This window comes from Octodon degus, unplaced genomic scaffold (assembly GCF_000260255.1).
Source record: "Octodon degus isolate 3935 unplaced genomic scaffold, OctDeg1.0 scaffold00042, whole genome shotgun sequence".
Classification (NCBI taxonomy): Eukaryota; Metazoa; Chordata; class Mammalia; order Rodentia; family Octodontidae; genus Octodon; species Octodon degus.
This window is the reverse complement of record NW_004524618.1, coordinates 10,629,894-10,641,049: the sequence shown is the minus strand read 5'-3', so window position 1 is coordinate 10,641,049 and position 11,156 is coordinate 10,629,894.

The following is an 11,156-nucleotide window of genomic DNA, read 5'->3' as shown; positions in this document are numbered from 1 at the left end:
AAAAGTTTCTAAAAGTAAAAGCGGGGGAGGGGGGAGAAGAGCCAGCAGTTAATTTCAAACAATCCTGCCTTCAAGAGGATTGGCAATTCATTACTTTGTCCGCCAGTAGTAAGAATAATAAATGGGGTTTGGTTTTGGTTTCTTGTTTTTTGAGCGACCCTTCTCAGGTTCCTGGGAGACCTGTTGTGAACCCAGAAGTACGTAGACATGCATCTGACTCCAGTCCATGGCTGTCCAGGTGGCTTCTGGATTTGGGGGATTATCTGTGGCTCAAGTATAATCCCTGCCTGCCTGCCCCCTCCATTCCCCAGGAGCTTCAGGCTTCCCACCCCCGTTTCTGGGGAACTAGACACTATTTGCCTTTTCTGCGAGTGTTTGCTGGGGCTTTGCTAGCTGCAGGGACACGTGGGATGGAAATATGTCTTGTAGCCCTGCTGGGCAGCTTGATGGGAAACAGCCTGCCTCGGCTAGAGAGTGGCTTGTGTACAACTGACATGGAACGAGGTTTTTATAAGAAAGCAGAAATCAAATTCTGAAATCGAATGCAGTCAGCCTGGACACCAGAATAGCTGGCTGTGCTTCTGGATCCCTGCTGTCATCATCCTGCCTGTGGGGCCTTAAAGACAGCGTGATGTCAGGTGTTCCTTTTTTCTCCCTGGGGTTATCTGTGCCCTCCTTCCGGCGACCTGCTCCTCCCTCCAGCCTGTCTGTCTACCGACAGTTCTTTCTGCCGCCAGACGTTTCAGCCCAGAGCCATACACACGTGGAGCCGAGAAGTGGGTTGGGTGCTGTCTGCCCCATCTGCCCCCGGCCGAGAAGGGAGACCTGGTCAGTCACAGGGCTCTCCGAGGTTCTGTGGCCAGTGCAACACCCCGGATGTGTGAGGTTAGCCAGGCTGTGAAGAGGCAGGCAGAAGGCATTCCAGGCAGAGGAAACTGCTTGAGGTAAAAGAAAAAACAACCCCGCATGGTATGTGCTGGAGATGCGTGGGAGACTAGCACTTCTGGCATTTATTAGAAAATAAAGCAGGTCAGGTGGTACAGGACCTCATGCATAATTATTTAAGGCATTTTGATCTTATCCTTTGGGTCTTACTCAGTGACCTAGCCAGGTTGGCATTTCAGGACAGTCCTGTGAAGGGTGGATGTTTTATGTGACAAGGGTCCAGCCTGAGCCAGGAAAGGGAGGGAAGCTTCTTGTGGGAAATGTGGGCCCAAACTGAAAAGGACCTGCTGGGACTTGGTGGTGACTACAGTTGCAGAGAGGCCACTCAGCTGGGAGAATTATTTAGCATTACTTAAAAGCAAAATGCCTGAAAGGACGGGATAGGGAGAGAGGAACCGAGGGTGACACCCATGGAAGGGTGATGACTGAATTTGAACTCTGGTGATTGGGTGAATGGTGGTACTTCTAGATAGCAACCCTACGGCAGCAATGGGGAACCTTTTAAAGAGTGAGTGCCCCAACTACAACCCCAAATCCATTTATTTATTGTGAAATGCTAACACTGCAATTAAACCCCAATACGGGGGCTTTAATGTAGAAAAAAGCAGCTGTTAGCTGATGCTGGCTGCTGGGGCACTTCTGCCCAAGTGCTGCCAGGGCTCTCCGGGTGGCCGCTGCGGTGCCCATGCCAGAGGTTCCCACCCTGCCTGTAGCAGCAGGTGGAGGGAGAGACCAGCCGGAGGAGGGTGAAGTTTAGGCATGAACAGTCTAGAAATGAGCTCGGCACCAGGAAGAGAACCCAGCGAGCAGCAGAGTGACTGGGAAGCAGTGGACGAAGCCCATCTGCGGCTTCTTGCTAGACTGTTCCCTCCTGTGCCAGGTCTGTAGGTCACCAAGTCTGGGGACTGCTTTCCAGCCCTGCTTTCATGGGTGTGACTTGGGCCGCCACACAGGCCTTGCACTTAAAGGACCCCTCCCCACTGTTTTAATGCTCTGCTGTTGCTGGCTTGAAATTCTTAATTTTTGTTCAAAGAACCCTGCTTTTCCTACCCTCCCCCACACACATACTCAGGGCTGTACATTCTGTTCTCAGTCCCCCAGCCCTCTTGCTCTCATTCTTGGCTACGTCATCTTCTTAAGCAGTAGAGCTGAGCAAAGAGCTTACCTGTTCTGTTCAAAAACCTTCAATGCCACCTACACACTGATAAAATCCAGATTCCTTGGTGGAACACAGAGGTCCTCATTCTAACCACTTGGCCATAACCCTCCCACCCCACCCCACCTTGTTCCTCCCTCCCTCCCCTCTTCCTGTGTTCAGGAATCCGTCACACAGCCCCAGCTCCTGCTGCACCTTCCCAGAGCCACCCCTCCTCCCTCCCCTCCCTGACAGTTCTCTGTCCTGCTGGTGCCAGGCCACACGCAGTGGCCCATACCTGACCGTGGAGTCTCCCTCTCAGCACCGTGATGTGGGAGGGGCTGAGAGCCGAATGGAATTCAGTGTCTGCTGGGGCTGAGGGCAGCTGGTCTTCTAGGAGGCATCCTGGGAGGAAGCTAGCGCAGCAGGGAGCAGGGCCGCAGAGGCGGGTGAGGAGGTGGCACAGAGAGCTGAGAACTTGAAATCATCTGGGCTGGGAGCCGGGGTTCGTCTCACACAGGTCGAGGAGGAAGGGGATGGTGTCTGAGATCAGAAGAGTGTGATGGCCGAAAAGCTGGGCCTCTCCCCCTACTGCTTCAGAATGGAGGGGGGGGAATGTAAATTAATAGTGTGAGTCTCTGCGGAGGGCCCTATCCTATTAATTGTTCCCTATTAGTTACTGAGAGTGAGGCAAGGATTTTCGTAGAGTCCTGGTCTTCCTGTGACTCTGGTGCTTTATCTTGCAGGCTGCAGCACGGCCACAGGTGCCCCTTTGTAAGTCTCGGCCTCGCCTTGGAAGCCGAAGATGTCCCTCAGCCTCCAGGTTCAGGGAGTTTGCAGACTACAGATTCCTGCGAGCTCCACAGAGGGCCTGCTCCTGGCAGCCTCAGTCAAGGTGCCCGGGCCCTTTCCCCCAGCCCTTCCCGGGAGCTGGGGATGCAGCAGAAGGTGCCCGCACTCTGAGGCCCAGAGCCGCCCCAAGCCCCAGCGCGCTCAGAAGCCTGCGACTTGACCCATCTGTGTCTTTTCCTGTTTGTTTCTTGCTATAAGAGTAGGGCATGCTCATTGTTGGAGATATGGAAAATGCCGAGGACTGAAAAATAATTTTGTTTTGGATATTGCTTTTTCGGCCTTAACATGCTGAATCAAAGCTACCAGCAATCCAGACCTACAACTTGCCTCCCACCATTTTAGACAAAGGAAAGAGCATTGAACTAGGTATCTATAATCAACTCGCTCCAGGTATAATAGCGCATGCTTATAACCGAAGCACGTGGGAGGCTGAGACGGGCGGTTTGCCCTGAGTTTGAAGGCAGCCTGTGCTACATAGTATGTTCAAGGCCAGCTTGAATTAAACTATAGAGTTTTGGGGGTTTTTTGTTGTTGTTCCAGGGATGGAACTTGCCGAGCAGGTGCTCAAGCCACTGAACTATCTCCACAACCCCAAATTACACTATAGAGGAGGACTCTATCTCAACAAAACAAACAATAACAAAAAGTCTGAATGCCTATAAAATCTCTATTATTGAACTAAGTCTGTTAGTACATGCCTACAATGCCAGTTACTCAGAGGAAAGTTCCAGTCTGACCTGGGCTTTCTAGCAAGGCCCTGTCTCAAATTAAAAATGCGACTCAGTAGCTGGGTGTTGGCGGTGCATGCCTGTAACCCACACACTGGGGAAGCTGAGGCAGGAGAATCATTGTGAGCTCAAGGCCAACCTGAACTGCATAATGAAAGCTTGTCTGAAAAATAAAAGATATAGCTTAGCACATCCTGGCTTCAATCCCCAGTCCTGGAGAAAAAGTCTGCTACCACCAGCTTTTCTTCACTTATCTAGTATCTAGAGACTGCCCGTTCTCGCCACATGGTCCTTCCATCTCCCTTGTCCTCCAGATCTTAGAAGGAAACAAATACAGCATCCACTTAAAGGCACTTGCAACACTTGCTCTGTGACCGTTCAGACTCACGCACTGCTGTAGAGCCGTGGTAACTTGCTCACAGTGGCACAAGACTTTCAGTCACAATCAGCTCCTGAATGAAGACCCAGAGGCTGATTAACCCCCCTTCTCTCGCCTGTGCCACATGCTTGTGCCAAATGCCACCTCCTTCATGTTATATTTCTCTCCCCTTGACCAAACAGTCATCTCCTAAGGCCTCCTAGCCTGGCCCACAGCTGGCTCTACAGAGATGGGTTAGACTGTCGTCTGCCCAAGGAATACGTGGAATTGGGGCTGGGGTGTTTCTCCATAGGCTGACTGCGGAAGGAAGAGACACTTCATTCTTGACCTCAGGAAGGACTAGGGAAATAGTTGAAGGCCAGGGAGGACCCACTCAGGGAGAGAAAGGGAAAAGATTGTGTAGCTGAGGTAGACAGGGCTACCTAGGGAAAGGAGGGCTAGTTTAGGAGTAGAGCACTTGCCTATTGCCTGGGACCTGGAGCTCAGTCCCTGTCACAAAGACAGACAGACAGACAGACAGACAGACAGACAGAGAAGAGAGGGGGAGGGAAGGAAGGGTAGGTAGGGACAGGGGGAAAGAGAGAGAGAGAGAGAGAGAGGCCTTGAAGATAGCTCAGCAATCCTGCCTAGGCAAGCACAAGGACCTGGGTTCGATCCCTGGTACCCCACGCTTCTGCTGGCTCCACACTGGGTGTGCCAAGCCACCCACCAAGACCAGCATGGTGGTGCACATCTATAATCCCAGAGCTGGGGAGGCTGAAATGGGATCACTATGAGTCCAAGCTGCATAGTGAGACCTTGCACCAAATACACTAAAATTAAAAAAGAAGAGATTATTTGAAACCTCAGTGTCTCTTAACTTTATCCCTAATAACCTACCTCTTCCCTGAGGGCAGCCCTGTTTGCAAACCCATCTGAGCAGGTCTAGGGCTCCTCTCTTTGGGGGGACTTATAGAGTACCTGCCCTTGATTTATTGTACTGACCCACAGTTTAATTCTGTTTAGCTTTAGGTAAATCCTTTGCAGGAAGTGAGTTACTCCAATCCCTGGGGCACCAGGATGTAGAACTGACTCCTCACTGCAGTGGCTTCCTTGAGGCATTTTAAAGCAAAGGTCTTTCAAAAACCAGAACCTCAGCTGTGGGGCCTGTGGCAACCTTTGTCAGGGCCCTGGGATGCTGTGCTTCAGTTATACGGAATAAGGAGCTTTAGTTAGAGATTTTAGGCAGCTCCAACCATCTGCTCACCTAAGATGTCATAAGCACACATATGCAGCTCCACCTCTGACCACCTGTGGTCCTGGATGAGTTATCAACATATCTCTGAGCATCAGTTTTTCATTTATAACAAGATATTAGTGAGACCTACCTGCTTGGGTTGAGCGGATTAAGCAAACACAACTATGAGTGGTAGGGCTTCATCTGAAAAGTGAACAAGTCACAGGTTTGATCTTAATCCTTAAGATGAAAGCCCTTTGTCTTCCTTTAGCCAGGTCTCCAGGGGAACTGGGGAAGTCTGACCAGGTAGAGAGAGCCATCAGTTCTCAGTCAATGGGATGGTATCCGGAAGCCGCCTAAGCTGAAGGACAAAAGCAGTAAGCAGACGTCCTTCGGGGAGGCAGCTCCTGAACAGGCAGGAGTCCCAACCTGCCGGGCTGCTGTGTTGGCCAGCACGGTACGTACCCATCCACGTTATTATCTTCATTGTATCTCTTGATCCTAAGCAGCTGGGACATCCACCTAAAGTTTCTAAAAGGGGAGGCAGCAACTTAGTGAGGTTCAGAGTCTTATTCCAAGTACATTATTAAAATGTAAAAAACTTTTAATCTGACACTACTATTGTAAGAAAAGAAAAAATAATCCACGTGTGTGTGTGTGTGTGTGTGTGTGTGTGTGTGTGTGTGGTGCTGGGATTGGACATAGGGCCTTGTGCAAGTGTTCTGCCACTGAACGATACTCCTAGACCCACACATTCTTTTTATAGTCTCGTGGTGTCAGCTAACAGCAGCTCGATCCTTTGGGCCAAGCACTGGCTTCTCCCTGCTCACTTCTGCTTCTTGTTTCACTTTCCCATAATCTTCTGAGAGACAGTTTTTGTAGTGGTTAGGAATAGGGAAGTTTGAAAATCATACCAGCTTATTTAGGTCAGACTCAGATGCATGTCTCCAAATCAGATCCTGAATTTTTTGCATCTCATCCGTCAAAGTGAGATGACTGTGATAATAAAGCCAACCTCATCTGGTTGTGCAGAAGGCTCAACAGGGGGCTTGTTGGGGCTGGCAAGATGGCTCAGTGGTCTAAAACACCTACTTGGAACAAGCTTGGCAAAGCACAGGGACCACGGTTCGATCCCCCAGCACCACATGCCAGCCAGCCTCGCCCCCTGGTGGGCTGAACTGGCCACACACACACACACACACACACACACACACACACACTAAATAAATAAATGTTTAAAAATTTAAACAAAAAAAAACAGGGGGCTTGCACACTTAACGTAACTCCTGGCATCCAGGCAGTGCTCAGGAAAGGTCGACCTGTAGTATTACTTGAATAAGTAAAAACAAAAATGTATATCAATGTGTATTTCACTATACACATCATGATGGGCTCCCTGCCAAAGAGGGAGGTCTCATGAGGCTGCCTCTGTTGAGACAGGTGATCAGGGTGTGGCAAAACTGGCTGGGGAGGCAAGCAAGAGCTGTGAGTTACAAAATCCCAGGACATATATCCACAGCAGTTTGCAATGTCCTGCACATGGATATGAACAGGTTTTTGATAGGAGCAGATTGTCTTAGGCCAGACATCAGGCTGAGGGGGGAGTGTTCGTGGTAATGCTGAACAGCAGTAAACGCTGTGGAGAAAAATTAAGCAGGGGGAGGTTTTAGAGATTGCTGGGATGAGTTTAAAATACTTTTGAGTGAAGACATAGAAGAAGTGCCAGCGACCTTTGCAAATATCCAGTCAGGGGCTAGGAAGATAGCTCAGTACAATAAGCACTTGCCTGGCAAGCACAAGGTCCTGAGTTCAATCCCTGGTACCACAAAGAAAAAAAAGCAAATATCCAATCAGAACAAAGGTCAGGAGTGAAGACCCTGGGTGGGAACAGAATAGTATGGCTGCACAAGAGGGGTACAGACAGTGGTTTTAATAGAGGGCTTACCCCAGAAGACATGTGGCAGTGTCTGGAGACATTCTTGTCTGTCACTATGGGCAGGCAGAGGGTTCGTGTGCTACTAGAGTCTTGTGGGTAGAGGTCAGAGATACCGTTTGCTATCCTGCAGTGAATAACACAGCTTCAGTGACAAGGTTGAGAAATGCCAAGTTTAGACTTAAAAAGACTTGCAAGGGACAGGCAGGGAAGATAGCGCAGCTTTCTAAGCACCTGCTTGGCAAGCACAAGGACCCGGGTTTGATCCCTGGTACCACATGCCATGTTTGCCGTGGAACCAGGGGGGAGGTGCCAGCTACTGAAACCAGGCATGGTGGGGTACTCCTATAATCCCAGCACTGGGGAGGCTGAGATAGGAGGATCACTATGAATCCAAGCTGCATAGTGAGACCCTGTACCAAATAAATAAAGACTTGCAAGTGGGGATGTCAAGCAGAGGGAATGAAAGATATTGCATAGAGAAGAATCACCAAGAACATTACAGGGATTGGAAGGGCTTTAGTTTTTACTGCAGACCAGAAGGGAAGTTATTGGTTGTTGACTTAAACACATGACAGTGTCAAGCTGGTGGAATTTCCAGGTCTTAGCAGGGAGAAGAATATCAGATAGCCTTTCATCCTGGTTCCAGGCACTGGCTTCCACTGTGTGGCCACACCTCAGGGACTGGAAAGTGGAAGACAGGTCATTTCCAGTTATGAGGTAGGATTCCACTAGCGGGTTAAAACTCTGCTTTCTTAGGAACTTGTTCATCTTGATTCCTTGCAAATAGCCCAGCCCTCCTTACTCAGGAGGAGCTACGGGAAGTGGAGCTTCTTATAGCAGGTTAGTGTGTTACCAAGGGCCTCCTGAAGGCTGAGTGCATGTAAAGCTAGTGTTTTAATACAGCCTTGCATTTAAATTCTCTAAACTGAAGGGCTGGCCAAATAGCTCAGTGGATTAAAGTGCCTGTAAGCAGGCTCAGGGGTCCGGGGTTCGATCCCCAGGCCTGCTGTGTAGGCCCCACCCCCAGGGCATGCTGAAACGTTGAGACTGGGCGTAGTGGCTCACACCTGTAATCCCAGCTCTTGGGAGGCTGTAAACAAGCAGATCACTACGAGTTTGATCTAGTAGTGAGACCCTGAACACTCTGTAGACTCTTCCCTAAAGCACAGAGAGAGAGAGAGAGAGAGAGAGAGAGAGAGAGAGAGAGAGAGAGAGAGAGAGAGAGAGAGAGAGAGAGAGAGAGAGAGAGAAGAAAGGAAAGAAAGAAAAAAAAATTAAATTCTCTGAACTTTCATTGTAATGAGGGATGGGGGGAGGGTTAATCCCTCACTTGCTGGGAGCTGAGATTGGAGCATCAATGAATGCAGATGTGCATAGGCAGCAGGAAGCAGAGGAGACAACGTAAGGCGGGCCCTCCCATCCCGGGCGTGTGAGTGTACTCACCATGGGAGTGAGTGCTGGGCAAGAGCATGGGCTTAGCCCTGCAGCCAGCAGCACGGAAGAGGTGGTGGCTAGGCCCTGGAAGGCAACGGAGCTCAGGGCTGGAACTGTGGAGCGGGGCGTCCTCAGGACTCCGCACCACACCCTGGATTGGGCTGCATCCTGGCAAGTTCTTTTTGCGAGGGTCCTCAGCCCTGGGACCTGAGAACTGGAGGCTTCTCAGACTGCACATTGCGGAGTCCGGCTCCAGGAAACACGGTTTGGGCCTGAAGCTTCGCGTGCTGCCCTCTCCAGGGCAAAGCTCAAATGTTGCTGCTTTGGTTTTGGTTCTTATTTTGGGGTTTTTTGGTTTATCTTGAAGGGCTTAAATATAACTACAGGAGCTTGTTCAACTGCATATTGCCGGGGCCTTCACTTTGCTGCAGTCTCCTGGGGATGCCACCTGGAGATGCCTTGGTCCTGCAGTGTCTGCGGTGGCAGCAATGGGCCCCTGGAAGCACACCAAACTCCTCTTCCACCCCTGGGATTTCAGAAAGACTAGGGGTCCTACCCAGTGCCCCACCTATTTTAACCACAATAACTCCCTTTATGGAACTTTTCCTGAATAGGGCTTTTTATATTTTTATTATTATTATTATTATTATTATTATTATTATCACGTCCCTTGAGATAGGGGCTCACGTGTGGCCAGGGTCTTGCTGGATAGCTCAGGCCTTGGACTCACTGTGTAACGTGCCTGGCCTCCTGCTTCCCTGCTGCTAGGCTTAAGGGCATACACCGTAAGCTCTTACATTTAATATCTGTCTTTAAGCCTCGCAACAACCTGGTGAAGAATTGAAAAAAATCTCATAAGGAAGCTGAGCCCTAACAGTCAGTGACAGGGTGGGGACACTGGCCTAGGCTTACCTGACCCTGCATCCAAGCTGTTCCCTGCTCCTGATACTCTGCTTTGCCTTTTTCTGCTTGGGTCTACTGCTGGGTTGCAGATTACTTGGGGCAAAATTAGACCTTTTTCTGTTGTCTATTCCTCACATAAATTCCTCTTTCCTTTTCTCTTTTTAAAAAGTTTTTGCTACTGGGCATTTGTACCAGGGCCTCCTCCGACGCGCTGAGCAAATGCTCTGCCGTTGAACTTCATCCCTACCCGTCTTCATTCGTGGCTTCCCAGATGGGCGGGCTTATACGTGTATACCACAATGCTTACCTAAAATTTCTGAATTAACTAGGAAGGCCTCAGAAGGAGCTATGAGCTCTTCCTGGGCCTTTCTCCCAGCCTGTGGACCCCAGAGCCCATAGATAAGATCTCTCTTTCTTTCCCAGCTCCAAGCCCTCTGACCTGTAGGTCTCATAGAGAAACCTCAGATGAGAGTTCTCAGCTTTCCCTTCCTTTTGATGAGTTCCTTCCTCCTGGGCCTGAGCTCCTGGAAGTAGTGAGCGGGCTTCCCTCCGTCTCCTCCAAAGCTGCACATAGTAGGTTCAGAGGCACATAGTAGGCTCAGTGAACTCAAGGGGGTTCACTGAGAATGGTAAGTACTCAGAGTTTAGACTGCTGTGGACAGAAACATTTATTGATATTTAGTTTATCCAGTGCCTACAAGACACTGGCTCAGGGCTAGGAATTCGGTGGTAAACCAGTGAGTGCCTCACTGTTCTGGAGCTTCTTTCTATGGGGAAGACAGAGTAAATACAAATAACTAGCAAAGACAGCTCTGTGGCGGGGGCTGATTAGAACTGGAGGCCCAAGAGAGCTTCCTGAGGAGGCCCCATTTGCACCGATCATGCTTAACCAAGACGAGCCCGCTGTGTGTGAACCCGGAAGGCTGGAACTCAGGGGGCAAGGGGCAGTAGGAGGGAGACAGGAGATACTGGCCACACCAGGCTCGGCCTTCCTCACCGGCCACGGTGAAGAGATCAGATTTGATTCTCGCCGCCATGGCAAGCCACTGGAGTGTTTGAAAAAGCAAGGTGATGAATAATCACCAGCTGTACTGGGATTGTGACCCAAGGGAGGTGGTGTGGGAGCAGAGGCCAGGGTGGAGGGTGCTCCTGTGGTCCAGGGGTGGGGGTGAGGCTTGGGCCAGGGCAGCTGAAGAGGAGGCACACAGACAAGGCTCTCAGATGCAATGGATGAGGTGGGAGTGGAGCGAGGCAGAAAGACGAATCACTCTGGGCTCCCCGGTTGGGGTCCCTAGGTGTGACAGGAAGAGCAGATGAGAAGAAGCAAAATCAAGAGTTCTTGTGTGTTCACAGTGACAGTGGCAGGGTGAAGTACAGTCGCGAAAAGAATACATCTGTGAGTAAACCCAAAGGGACTTTGCAGATGGGACTAAGCCAAGAATTTTGTGATGAGGAAATTATCCAGGATACCTTGCTGAGCCCGGTGTAAACAAAGGGGGCCTTCTACCGAGGAGAAGGCAGGACAGCCAGAGTGACTGGATGCCAGGACTCGCTCACTGATGCTTCGAGTCGGTGTCCTAGATGGAGAGGGGGAAACCATGAGCCAAGGGATGCAGACAGCCCCTCAG